Consider the following 12,837-nt stretch of genomic DNA (forward strand, 5'->3'; position numbering starts at 1 on the left):
TTTACCGCTTTCCAATCCTGATCTAAACCCGGTCATGCTTTACCGGTGTGGAGAGATCTTCGGCCAGGTTCACCAACTTCCAAACTTGTTCATAATTCGGTCACAAGACATTTAACATACCTCAAAAACATAAAAATATTTTCTTTTGCACGTCGAACATACTTACTTGGCGTTGAGGGATTCGTTGGATCTCGCATGGGGCCAATGCTGCACATACTAACATGAGTTCAAATACCTATCTTGCATAACTTAGAAGTATAGTCATTCTCACACCCAAAAATGACAAATTTTTTTATGACATTCTAAATCTCTCGGGACTCGACCTCGTTTAATCATCGTACTAAATCATGACATCAAACCCCAAAACAATCCCTAAAATTTAATTTAATTTTTTTTATTTTATTAGGAGTACACGTACCCCGTGTAAGGGTCCCGGTAGATGCTGGAATTTCGCATTTCGAAGGAAACAAGGGCACGAACCCCGAGTAAAGGTTCGACTTCGGGTCCGTGTACCTACTGGAATTGTGAACCAACGGAATTCCCTACACTTGTCACTTAATCCTACTCACTCGATCACACGGAGCATGAACCAACACCTCAAGACTCATCCTAGGATGCTATGACATGGATTCAAACTCAAATAAATGCCCCAAAACAACTACGCATCACAAACAACATAACACAACCCGTGAACACGATAATTTAACACCAACTCTTTTCCTACGACTTCTAATGCACCCAAGGACCATCGACCTGAAACGAAGTATCAAAACAAATCCCAACATCATACTCACAATACTTAAACGCAACAATGATCACCCGTCGATCCCCAATGAAGCCTGCAATAATGAAACTTTAAGAACACATTTTCAGAAAATCGCAGTTTGAGCAGTCCCACGAAAACCATCATAACTCGTTCATTTCTAATCCAAATATTTCGTATTTACTATCAAATAAAAGGTATAAAAAAGTTACACGATTTATATGTTGAAAGTTTTTCCAGAAAATCGATCAAAAAATCGCAGTATTTAAAATGACAGCAAATTTCGAGTTTTGAGATCCAAAAATCATTTCAAAAGCGATCCAACCATTTTTGCTCAAATTTTTTCATAACATACACATGTTTTTCATACAATAAACATCAAAATTAATACTATGACAAGATCGATGCGAAAACGAAAGAATATACATGCCTTTTGATATTTAAAACTCACGATACGACGATACCAAAGCGGAAACGGTGCGAGGGTTGATCCGGGCGATTTGTGGCTCGATTTCTTGAAGAAAACTCAACGAGAATTGCTGAAATTCTTGAAGAGCGAAGGGCGGCTGCTGCTCTAGTTCTAAGAACCCTGCTTTTGCTCTCAAAGAATTGAAATGAAATGGAAAGAAAGGTGTGTGTAAATAACGTGAATGTGTGTGTGTGAAATGGGTGTGTGCGTGAGTTTAGTGTAAAAAAATTAACGTGTGTGTGTGAGTTAGTGGGGGAAATAATTAGGGCTAATAAATGGGTTAATTAGGTAATTAGTGATAAAATAATATTAATCTACTTATTTAACTCCAAACAAAGTTTTAAAAATCATTTTCAAGACCTAAAATCCCCCATTACTAAACTTTGAATTTTGAAAAGCTTAATATATAAAAATTACCTAATAAATTTAATTTGGCTTTTAAAATGCTAAAACTTAAATAAATCTTTTAAAATACCCCAAACCTAACTTAAAATAAAATACCACATTTTAAAATTACCAAAATCGTCGCCGGTCTCTTTTTCTCGATCCCGCATCGAATAATCGGCTGAAACATGGAACCCAAGAAAATATTTTAACGTGCATCTCATAAACATAAATAGTTTAAAATAATGAAATTTCATAAATCATGTACCGCTAAACTCAATTTAAAATTAAATAAATGATTTAAAAATTTAAATAAATGCATGAGTTTTACGTGTACTGAATTTGAGCTCTACCAAGTTTGTGGTTGTGATTGTACATGATTAGTCTTTACGACCCAGGACAACACTGAGGCTCTACATGCTAGATTTGTGTTTTGACTCGTTTACGACTCCGCGGGGGTCACAAGGTGGCTAGGTTGGGTGTAATTGTAAATGTGTAGGAGCCAGTGCATTGTAGTCGGGGATTTACCGCTCATCTACGGGTGTGAATATCTTATGTGATCTAACGAAGTTTTAGTGAATGAAATTTCTGGTCAGAGTGTGAGATGTATATTAGGTAAAGAGTTCTATAGTTGTGCATGCCATGACACTTTGAAAATTTCATGATTGTATCACATAACTTTCGAATTTAATATGCAACCCTCGATGAACCAATAGTTGCAGATTCGATCAGGATATATAAGATGAAGAGACCGTACTGTATGAAACATCCACTACTCGTTTTCTTAAAAAGTACTAGATTTTTTTAACACTCTATTAATTTGGCCGAAATACTCATATATATTTATAAAAAAATATTTTTTACCATTTTAAAATAAAACAACCAACAATATTTGAAGATCAAAGGAAATATTCAAAATCATAAAATCGTCAATCGTTTTCAAATCCTAACTTAGCAAAATTGCTAACACTAACAACCTCTCAAAAACCACTCAAAACATAATCAAAGTCGTAAAAAGATCATTATTTTTAAATCCACTCAAAACAAGCGCTGGTCCTCGGATTATGTGTACCTTCAGTCCAGTCAGATCAATCATCAAGACCTCCATTATCATTATTATCATATTCACCTGCATCAATCACACCTAGTGAGTCTAAAGACTCATCAAACCATATTCTTCATAACAAGCAATACATATACAGATCATATGCAATAGTGAAAATACTTGTATGTAAAATAACATTTTTATAATGATGCATAAACATAAACATAACTATTTTCATAAACATTTTCATATCAACATACTCACATATTCATCATATTCATATACGTATTCCATTTTCCTTTCGTTGAGTTCAGATCGTTAATTGTGACTTTCGTATTCGTATTGGGGGCGATGGATCCATCTACATGTAACCACATTACTAGGCGACAGGGACATCAGCGACACTCTCACCCGTCAACTGAGACTTGGCCTTACGTATTCACATATCATCGTATTCGCATTAGTCACAATCCCTTCACATCCTTCAACATTTCATATTTTCATCATTTTATAAAATCATGCATATAAATATCAATTTTCTTTTAAATCAAGCATGCAACATATCTTTTAACGTTAACGTTTCATCATAAAATTCCATAAACATTTAAATAATCACATTAACATATAAAATAACATTCAGGATACTGTCATGACGTTTACTAATTTCTAGGTGTAAAATGACCGTTTTACCTTATAAGAATAATTTTTCGTATTTATCCTTAGACCTCTAAACGATATCCCAAATCATTCTAAACTTAACATATAACCTTAAAACACTCCCATAAATATTCCTTAGGCTTAAAACTTACCTTTTTGATAGGTTCATCGATTCGTTTTTAAACTTAGACGTATGTCCCGATTTTGACTCGTATGGATTCAAAACTTAACCAGACTTTACCAAACATGAACCAAAGCTTAACAACACCTAATTAAACCATATTCCACCCAAATCAAGCCCATTTAAGTCCCTTGAACATGCCTAGGAAACTACTGAATTTTTCTGCACCAAGAGTCCTAATCCTGATATGATTCGAACCTAGGCTAATTTCGACTCCAGCCCTTAACCACCATGTCCAGCCTCTACCCAACCATCCTAGGACCTAAAACCAACCCATGACATGCTGTTGGACCAAACCTACCAGCCCAACCACACCTAGCCCCTCAACCATACCCTAGGACTCCTTGTGCAACCCTCCTAGGCGCGGCTCCCGTCCTCCCTTGATCCATCCGTCGTTCAGCCCATCAAGGACCCTGGTTCAGTATTTTGAGACCACGGGACATGTCCTTGATAGTAGCTAGCAGCTGCATGCGTCCAGGAAAGCAACACACCTTAGCCAAATCCTATGACTCTAAAACATACAATTTTCGTTCATAATGGTGTCCTATATTTTCCAGCTTTTAAACACGCTCCCAAAGGTCCTCAAACATGTGGAAAAACATCCCTTCAAGGTCCCCTACCATGGCAGCCCATTTGTGCATCATTAGGAAGAGTTTTGGGTTTAAAAAACACATGTTCTAAGCATAGGTTGGCAAAAATACGAAAATAAATACAAAACCCACATGCTTTTCATGAAAAAATAATTAAAACATGTAATATGGTGTGATAGATGAGAAAAATGAGATTTATGGCGTGCCTTTGCGTTTTAAAACGCTCGAAACACGAATACCGTAGCGGTGGAACGTCGGTAACAAACAGATGATGATTTCTATTTTCTTTACTCTTTTCTCTTGTCAAAATCCCACCAAAAGCCCATGTTGGGATGCACGGGAGTCGGGTGATCATTGTTGGAAGGACGAACGATGACTAAATTTGAAGAACGAATGAATAAAAAATCAAATCTTTCCTTGCCCAAAAGGTAGATGTTTCGGCTGCTGCTCTTGGAAGGTTACGTGAATGTGTGTGTGCGTGTAGGTATGGGTGTGTGTGGTATACTGGGACTCTTATTTATTTATTCTTTATGTTCCTTTTTTGTATATAATAAAATGCTTCTTTAATCACTTAATTAATGAGCTTAATTAATCCTAGATTTTTAAATAATAAATTAGATCCATTAAGCCTATTAATTAATATTTAAAATATTTTATTTAGAAAAATTTGTGAAAATAATAGCCGAGTTCTCAAGAAGTCCATATTTTTCTCGAAAATCGAATACCGTTAAAAATTATGTCTCATCATATAAAATCACTTTAAAACACCTTATTTTCAAAAATATCATTCAGCATCAACCTTATTTTAAATAATTACAAACAATTATTTAATAAAAATATTTTCCCTTTTTCAGCCCCCAGTCTCCGTTCCTCGATTGAATTTTCAAATAAATTTAAAAACACTATTTTCATGCATTCGTATAGAAATCACATTTTAAACACGTAATGTAGAACCCGTAAATCAGTTTACGTATAAGCCATGCATAATTCTAGATTTTTAAATTTAATTGACTTCATTGCACGATTATTTTAAATGCATTTCTTTGAAGTTAATTATTTTATTATCTCAGTTTAGTAGTTTGATTTTTAGCATTTCAGTTATTTTCAGTGAGGTCGGACTGGAGTCGGAGTTTGGAGATAGAATTTAAGATTCGAGAAATATTTCCAGAAGTTAATTTAGCTAGCAGGTAAGTTAATTTAAGTTAATAAGGAGATTTGGGGATTTATTTATGCAACTTGAGTTGAGTAGAAAATAAGCTCATTTGAGTTACTTAATTAAGGATTTATTCAATAAATTAATTAAAGGATTAGTGAGGCTTTTTAGAGTTATTAATTTAGTAAATAAACAACACTCCACATTCATTTTATTAGTAGATTTCGGCCACCCCTTAGTTACTAGAGGATTCAATTGCCAACTCATCAACTTTGACCATTTCTTTGCAGGTAATTAGTAGGATAAATCTAGGATTTTTGGGAGCACCATGTAATTAATTAATGTTAGAACATTATCCTAGTCTAGATGAGCATGTAGAATCGGTCATTGCACCACCATAATCCCTCCAAGTAGAATTGATAGCAAACCACAATTCAAAATTCAAAAAAAATGGAGACTTGGTCTTGATTCTTTCCCTATATTTTGCACCCATCTCCCTCACTCCCCTAACCATCATATCCCCTCCCTTAGTCACAAAATTCAGAGTGTTTTTGAGAGAGGAAAACCGTGGGACTCATAGCTAAGAGAAAAATCAAGTAGAAGAGGAAAGGAAAGAAGTGTTCCATCTCCTCCGTGCCGCGTCGTCGTCGTCTCGTTCGTTTTCTTTCGAAACGAAACCAGGCATGTCTAGATTTCTTTCAAACCTCAATCAAGTCATATTATCAATTATTTTTCAGTACATGATCATGTTTTATCATGCAAAAACCGAAATACATCATAGAATTTTCAGAAAATAATGCATGCAGATTTCGGCCCTTTCATGACAAGCTTCACGTTTTTCTGAGTTTTGTTGTTTCAGGTGATTGGTTCGATTCCAGGCTCCCAAGGCGACTCCTAGACACGTAATAGGATGCATTAGGACCATGTTGGCCCATTCATTCAGCCCCCATGTTTGCTGGAAAACCGAAATGACAGCAAGTTTCCCATAGGCGCAGATTGGTGTTCGAAATTTCAGTTTTTATGTCAAGGGGTTGGATCTGATCTTGGCTGCCCTAAGTGCTCTTAGCCATGGTTGGATCACTCCCCTAGCATGTCTAAGACGTGAATAAGTCGCCCTTTTGGTGGCTTGGTTCGTGGCTCATCGGTTTTTAAATAAACAACAAGAACAGCCCCTCCCCTCTCGGTTTCCCTTCTTCTGACATCAACATGTTTTTCGAATTGTGTGGTTTGATGTGGATCTTGGTTGGCCTATGGCCCTTAGCCACGGTTCATACCATGCCCCTAGATGTCTAGATTGTGCCATGGTCAATCAAATGGCCACTGGAATGACAAGAGACATCAATCGAAGCAACACACTACACACGCATACAAAAGCATTCTCGGTATGAGTTTTCGGTTGTTGCTGGAATGGTGCGAACTATGGCTGGCAAAAAGCCCTTAGCCATGGTTCGAGTCATTCATTGGGATGTTGTGGAGAGGATTTGGTCGGTGGTTCAAGCCCCAATGGCCAAAAGTCTCGCAAACGACGCGATGCAAGCAAGGTTGCAGCTGCTGGAAAATTTCAGCAAGTTGCTGTGTCGGTTCGGTGGCTTGTTCGAGTTCTTGGTTGGCTTTTAGCCCATGGCCTTGAACTGGACAGTGGCTCATTGAGTTAGGAAGGTCATGTTTTTGACCGTTCGTTGTTTGGATCATTTTTGAGGTCGTACGAGAATTTACGGTGCGATGTGCCAAATTGACTCTCGAAAGAGCGTTTCGTGTTTTGGCCTCCATTACACCTAGATTTCGACCCTATCATTTTAGGAGCATTATTTTATGATTTTTCAGCGTATTTTAATCATGACTATACGTCGGTTTGGTGTCGGTTCAGGTTGGCTCGGAGTCATGATTAAATGCGAAGTCATTAGGCATCATAGTCGCATCTTTTGAACGTAAATTGCGTAGTTGGTCATGTTTAAGCTATTGTATATTTTTCATAGAACAGTTAGGTTGCAGCGAGCCTGGGAACGATCCAATCCAATCCAGTTGGTAAAATTACGGGACATTTTCATTATGCCAGTTAATTATTTTACGTGCATTAAATAGAAAATGATTATTTTTGAGATTTATGCGATATGGCTTGTGGTTCATTCACTATGTGGGAGTGTTATTTTATACGGTCACCAGTGACCGGCTAGCTCAGTTCAGTTTCAGCCTCCCCGGTAGCCAGTTACCGATCAGTTCAGCTTAGTGCAGGGGCCACAGGCGTAAAACATAATCTCAACAGAAAATTTTACCAGTTATTTCAGTACAGGCTCCAAGGAGCAAACATTTTTTTTACTGTGATTATCAGTTCAGTTATGCACGTATTATAATTGCTCAGTACAGATTATTTTCAGCATGCCTCAGGACAGGATATGTTAACTCATGCATATTTTAATTCAGATTTTTACTCGTTACCTGCGATATTTGCATGCTGAGTCTTTAGGCTCACTAGACTTGATTGTTGTAGGTACTGATGAGGCCAGGGCCGAGGGCGGGGACCAGTGAGCCAGCTTGGGTCGGCAGTAGTGGCACCCGAGGACCTCAGAGCAGCAGTTGTTATTTTATTCCGCAAACATTTTATCAGTCGTTGGATATTTTTAAATTGTGATTTTTGGCAAACTTTATTTTCTTCTGCTGCAATATTTTGAAATATTGAACTTGATTCACCAGTGATTTTATGAATGAGGCCATTTAAGTTCTTTTAAAAAGAAAATTTTGAATTTTCCGCAAATTTTCAAGCAAGAAGTTCTAGGGCCTTTTGCAATTGGTATCAGAGCGGTGGTTCTGTATAGGGTTTCACTACTACTGACCGCGAGAAGCTCACGAAGCCACGTCTTCGGTCTGTAAGTTTTTCAGTTCAGCATTTTGTTCAGCATTTTAGTTAAAGCATGAATTATTTTGTCAGCATGCTTCCAGATTTTCAGTATTTTAGTGTTCATTTAAAATAAATTATGGAATTATGCATGTTAGTTACGTATGGGTTATGTTGGAATAGTATGCCCCCTAGACGCATTTTAGAGCGCAACAGAGAGGAGGAGCCTCGCCGAGAGGACAGGGAGGAGCGTAGACCGGAGGGAGACCTACCACCTCCTCCACCGCCCCCACCGAACATGAGTGCCCAGATGTTAGCTGGGATGGCACAGTTCTTCGCACAGTTTGCGGGGGACAATGCCGCAGCCGCAGCCGCAGCCAGGCCGACAGGGCCCGAGGCTGTTTATGAGCAATTCATGAAGATGCGCCCGAAGGGATTCTCTGGGACATCTGACCCCATGGTTGCCGAGGGATGGATCAAATCCCTCGAGGTCATCTTTGAGTTTATGGAGCTGGGGGACGCAGACCGAGTCCGATGTGCCACCTACCTGTTCACTGGAGACCCCCGCTTATGGTGGGAAGGAGCTTCGGTAGCCTTGACTTTGGCTACACTTTCATGGACCCGCTTTACGGAAGTTTTCTACTCCAAGTATTTTGCTGAGGAGGTTCGCACCAGGCTGACCACCGAGTTCATGAGTCTGAGACAGGGGGATATGACGGTTACGAATTTTATCCGTAAGTTCGAGAGGGGCTGTCACTTTGTGCCCCTGATCGCGAATGATACCAGAGCCAAGCTGATGCACTTCCTGGTGGGTTTACGGCCGATCTTGCGCCGGGATGTTAGGGTATCTGACCCTGCTACTTATGAGATTGCCGTCTCCAAGGCCTTAGCCGCAGAGCAGGATCTGCGGGATATCGAGAGGGATCGCCAGGGCAAGCGCCCAGTCCAGGCACCGCACCGCCCTCCTCCTCATCAGCATCAGCAGCAGAATAAGAGGCCTTTTCATGGACCGCCTAGGAACAGAGGCCAGCAGCAGCAGCAGCGGGGACGCCCAGCCCCGAGGACTCAGGAGCACCCAGTCTGTCCCAGGTGCTCACGTCGCCATCCTGGAGCATGTATGGCTGGCTCAGGAAAGTGTTTTAAGTGTGGAAGCCCAGACCACATGTTGCTGCAATGTCCTCAAAGGAATCTACCTACCCAAGGCAGAGTTTTTGCTCTCCATGCCGCAGAAACCAACCCGGAGACTATGTTGTTGACAGGTACCTTTAAAATTTAAGTTATTATTTGAATTTCCGTGTTTTGGGAATCGGGATTTAGATTTGAACTTAGAACTGTTTTAGGATTGCATGCTCTACTCAGATTTATTTTGGGGGAAATTAAGCTAGAAGAACCTTGACCTTTGCATGTCTATAAGTTTAGTTCTTGTAACTACTGGATTCAACTTAGAGCTCCGCTCTTTCAGGGAGAATTTTTATATCTGGTTCCGCTACCAAGGCCTTGATAGATTCAGGGGCCACTCACTCGTTTATTTCGGAGGTCTTTGCAAACTTTCTCAAGATCCACACCATTGGGCTAGATACAGCCTTTTCAGTAGTGTTGCCGTCAGGCGAGGAGATGGCAACCACCAATGTTATACGAGATATAGACCTTGAGCTGCACGATAATCTTGTTTATGCGGATCTGATTGTGCTACCGATGCCGGAATTTGACATCATCCTAGGGATGGACTGGCTATTGAGGAACAGAGTGTTGATAGACTTCCAGCGGAGATCCGTTCTTGTCCGACCGCCTGGAATGGAGCAGTTCTTATTTGAGCCGGACAGGTACTTTCCTTTACCGAGCATTATTCCTTATGTTCAGGCCAGGAAACTCATGCATAGAGGGTGTCGGGCATTTCTAGCGACCTTTTTATCTGTCCCCGAGGAACCCAGCCAGTCAGCCTCAGATGTTCCGATTGTCAGAGATTTCTTAGACGTTTTTCCCGAAGAAGTCTCTGGTATGCCACCCGAGAGAGAGGTGGAGTTTTCCATTGAGCTTATGTCAGGTACGGCTCCGATATCCAAAGCGCCGTACCGATTAGCACCGACAGAGATGGCAGAGCTTAAGAAGCAGATTCAGGAACTTCTCGACAAGGAGTTCATTCGCCCGAGCTTTTCTCCATGGGGCGCGCCAGTCTTATTTGTGAAAAAGAAGGATGGCACGATGAGGCTTTGCATTGACTACCGGGAGTTGAACAGGGTTACAGTGAAGAATAAATACCCACTGCCGAGGATTGAGGATCTGTTTTACCAGTTGCAGGGAGCTTCGATTTTCTCCAAGATAGATCTGCGTTCCGGTTATCACCAGTTGAGGGTGAGAGATGCTGATGTCTCGAAGACTGCTTTTAGGACTCGTTATGGCCACTACGAGTTCCTTGTGATGCCGTTCGGACTGACGAATGCGCCAGCGATCTTCATGGATCTCATGAATCGCGTATTTCAGCCATACCTCGACCAGTTTGTGATAGTGTTCATAGATGACATTCTCGTCTACTCCAATAGTCGGGAGGAGCACAGCAGACATCTGACCACAGTGTTGCAGACATTGCAGAAGCACAAATTATTCGCAAAGTTCAGTAAATGCGAATTCTGGTTAGAGAAGGTGGCGTTCTTGGGCCATATTGTCTCCAGCAGTGGTATTGAGGTAGACCCCGCAAAAGTTGCAGCAGTCAGAGATTGGGTTGTGCCTCAGAATGCATCCGAGATCCGCAGTTTTCTTGGGTTGGCAGGATATTACAGGAAGTTCATTCAGGGATTCTCATCCATTGCCGTTCCACTCACAGCACTGACCAAGAAAAATGTGAAGTTTGTGTGGAGCGAGGAGTGTCAGAAGAGCTTCGATACTTTGAAGCAAGCTCTTATCTCAGCACCCGTTTTGACTGTACCGTCAGGATCTGGTGAGTTTGTTCTGTATACCGATGCTTTGAAGCTTGGTTTAGGTGCAGTTTTGATGCAGCATGGGAGAGTGATAGCGTATGCTTCTCGACAGCTGAAAATCCATGAGAAGAATTACCCTACCCATGATCTGGAGTTAGCGGCCGTAGTTTTTGCCTTGAAGATTTGGAGGCACCATCTGTATGGAGCGAAATGCCAGATCTTTACCGACCATAAGAGCCTCAAGTATTTCTTTACGCAGAAGGAGCTGAACATGCGTCAGAGGCGTTGGTTGGAGCTTGTGAAAGACTACGATTGTGACATTAGCTACCACCCGGGTAAAGCTAATGTAGTTGCGGATGCTTTGAGCAGGAAAGTCGCAGTGATGGCTCATTTGACGATTCAGAAACCTCTTCAGATTGAGATGCAGAGGTTTGATCTTGAGACTTACCCTCGAGGTAGAGTTCCTAGTCTATCTACCTTGACCATTCAGTCTTCCCTTTTGGACCGTATTCGCAGTGGTCAGGCCGCAGATGAGCAGTTGGCACAGTGGAAGAAGAGAGATGAAGCCAAGGGCAGTGTTTTGTATTCAGTCAGCGACGGTATTGTGAGATACCGAGATAGGATATGGGTTCCTAGCAGTGATTCTATCCGAGCAGACATCTTATCAGAGGCCCATACGTCCCCGTACTCCATTCACCCTGGGAGTACGAAGATGTACAAAGATCTGCAGCTATTGTATTGGTGGCCAGGGATGAAGAAGGACATCAGACGGTTTGTGTCCGAGTGTCTGACCTGTCAGTTAGTGAAGGCCGAGCATCAGAGACCAGCAGGTTTGCTCAAGCCTCTTCCTATTCCTGAGTGGAAGTGGGAGAACATTACCATGGATTTTGTGACCGGATTGCCGAAGTCAGCCAGAGGATCGAATGCTATTTGGGTGATTGTAGATCGTCTTACCAAATCAGCGCACTTCTTGCCTATTAAGACGACTTTCACCATGATTCAGTATGCAGAGCTGTATATCCGAGAGATAGTCCGACTCCATGGTATTCCAGTTTCTATCGTATCTGACAGAGATCCCAGATTTACTTCCTCGTTTTGGAAGAGTTTGCATTCGACTATGAGTACGAAGTTGCTGTTTAGCACAGCTTTCCATCCGCAGACAGATGGGCAGTCGGAGCGAGTTATTCAGATTTTGGAGGATCTTCTTCTTGCTTGCGTCATTGATTTCTCAGGGAGTTGGGAGTCGAACTTGCCACTGGTTGAGTTCACCTACAACAACGGCTTCCAGTCTTCTATTGGTATGGCTCCGTATGAAGCACTGTATGGCCGCAAGTGTAGATCTCCTGTTCATTGGGATGAGGTAGGAGAGAGAGCAGAGTTGGGTCCAGAGATTGTCCAGCAGGCAGCAGAGGTAGTAGTCAAGATCCGTGATAGGATGAGGACTGCTCAGAGCCGACAGAAGAGTTATGCCGATCAGCGGAGGAGAGACTTAGAGTTTGCAGTGGGCGATCATGTCTTTGTGAAAGTGGCACCTATGAAGGGTGTCATGAGATTTGGCAAGAAAGGGAAGCTTAGTCCGAGATTCATTGGACCGTTTGAGATCCTCGACAGAGTTGGGACGCTAGCGTATCGTGTGGCTCTTCCGCCGAATCTGGCCGGAGTACACAATGTCTTTCACGTCTCCATGCTGAGGAAGTACATGGCGAATCCTTCGCATGTCCTGAAATTTGAGCCATTGCAGCTTACTCCGAACTTATCTTATGAGGAGAGGCCAGTGCAGATCCTAGACCGTCAGGAGAAGAAACTTCGGAACAAGTTGGTTAAGCGAGTCAAAGTCAAATGGCTCA

This window comes from Primulina tabacum, chromosome 10, assembly GCF_025594145.1.
Source record: "Primulina tabacum isolate GXHZ01 chromosome 10, ASM2559414v2, whole genome shotgun sequence".
Classification (NCBI taxonomy): Eukaryota; Viridiplantae; Streptophyta; class Magnoliopsida; order Lamiales; family Gesneriaceae; genus Primulina; species Primulina tabacum.